General features: G+C 44.4%; 1 protein-coding gene and 1 pseudogene across 2 annotated transcripts in view; one reads left to right on the top strand and one right to left on the bottom strand.

Moving 5' to 3' along the window:
• Positions 1-1,893, top strand: part of WASF2 (WASP family member 2) — an 88,988-nt gene that overhangs the window by 11,071 nt on the left and 76,024 nt on the right. The gene's annotated exons all lie outside the window — the stretch shown is intronic.
• LOC108308740 lies at positions 845-1,339 on the bottom strand (annotated as a pseudogene). The gene has a single exon (XR_001827030.2). The product of XR_001827030.2 is annotated as a 60S ribosomal protein L26-like (transcript).

The following is a 1,893-nucleotide window of genomic DNA, read 5'->3' as shown; positions in this document are numbered from 1 at the left end:
TTTTTTTTGAGACAGGGTCTTGCTCTGTCACTCAGGCTCTAGTGCAGTGGCATGATCATAGCTCACTGCAGCCTCGAACTCCTGGGCTCAAGTGATCCTCCTGCCTCAGCCTCCTGAATAGCTGAGACCACAGGTACCTACTATTGCACCTGGCTATTTTTTTGTTTGTTTGTTTGAGATGGAGTTTTGCTCTTATTGCCAGGCTGGAGTGCAATGTTGTGGTCTTGGCTCATTGCAACCTCTGCCTCCGTAGTTCAGGCAATTCTCCTGCCTCAGCCTTCCTAGTAGCTAGGACTACAGGTGTGCACCATCATGCCCAGATAATCTTTTGTATTTTTAATAGAGTTGGGGCTTCACCATGTTGGCCAGGCTGGTTTGAACTCCTGACCTCAGGTGATCCAGCCTCCTAAAGTACTGGGTTACAGGTGTGAGCCACTGTGCCCAGCCACACCTGGCTAACATTTATATTATTTGTAGAGAAAGGGTCTCCCTATGTTGCCAGGCTGGTCTTGAACTCTTGGGCTCGAGCGATCCTTCCACCTTGGCCTCCCAAAGTGCTGGGATTACAGGCATGAGCCACCATGCCCAGCCCTCGTGTATTCATGGTTAGTCAGCTGAACTCAAGTTGGATGATTCTAATTTTTTTGGCAGCATTGAAAGCATAGTCAGGAGCTGGTCAAACATATGCTGTCTTCTCTGCATGAGGTCTGAACAGGGTGTTGCCTTTGACCACATCAGTGTTGTAGAGCTTTTTGACAGCCTATTTGATCTGGTGCTTGTTGGTCTTGACATCTACAATGAATATAACTGTGTTATTGTCTTCTGTCTTCTTTTTTTTTTTTTCCTTGTTTCAAGTTTTAATCAAAGCTTGTGTATAAGGTTACTTTATTCCTGCATCTTCTCAATTGTTTCTTCCTTGTATTTGCCCTTTTCCTTTCCTACTTGGCGAGATTTGGCTTTCCGTTCAAGGATCTTTTTGCGGTCTTTGTCCAGTTTTAGCCTAGTGATAACCACCTTGTTGGGGTGAATGCCTACATGGACAGTTGGTGCCATTAGCCTTTTCCCGCTGCACCCGTTCAATGTAGATTACGTATTTCTTCCTGTAAACCTGGACCACTTTGCCAATCTGCTGACCTTTATAGTGTCCTCGTACAACCTGAACTTCATCATCCTTTCGGATGGGCATGGATCACATATTGTACTTCTGTCTCAGCTCTTTGGAAAGAGGGGAGGACATAATCTTCCTGCGAATGTGGGAGGGTGCATTGAAATGCCTTTTGCGATTCTTGCTTTGGTCGGAAGTCACAAAGGGATTGAACTCCATTTTGGCAGCTAGCACTTAGGTGATGGCCGCAAAAAGGAAGAGAATTACACGCTCTGTCTTCTGTCTTCTTCTTGGCGGACTCAGTGGTGAGATGATGGCATAGGGTTTAAGTTTGTTTCTCTTAGGGGTGCTCTTCTGAGGATATTTGGGCTCTCTCTGGAGCTGCAGTGTCTTGGGCCACTAATAGGTGGGTTACATGTGGATCTTGTTTTCTTGGGGGTGGTTGTGGATGCCTTCCTTCTTGACCTTCAAAGACTGATTTGGTTTTGGCTTTGGAAGGGGCAGGAGCTTCCTTCTTCTTCGTTGGTGCCATCTTGGTTAAAAGGCAGAATTATGCTGCTTAAAGCTTTCAGAAGGGCTGCTTGAAGTGAAGGCATGAAAATGTTCAACTTCAAAATTCAGGGCTATGTTGCCCCAAATTGACAGTTTTTCCTAGGGGAATATCACCCATGAATTTATCTATACTATTTTTGAATTATTTTTTCTTATATTGTATACTTCCACCCTGAGTAATGAGTGTTATGCTGTATTTCTTTTTTTCCTCCTCCTTTTTTTCTTTTTTTTTTTTT

The sequence above is a fragment of the Cebus imitator genome, unplaced genomic scaffold, assembly GCF_001604975.1.
Source record: "Cebus imitator isolate Cc_AM_T3 unplaced genomic scaffold, Cebus_imitator-1.0 Scaffold87, whole genome shotgun sequence".
Lineage (NCBI taxonomy): Eukaryota > Metazoa > Chordata > Mammalia > Primates > Cebidae > Cebus > Cebus imitator.
Note: the sequence above shows the minus strand (reverse complement) of the source record. Positions and strands in the feature narration are given on the sequence as shown.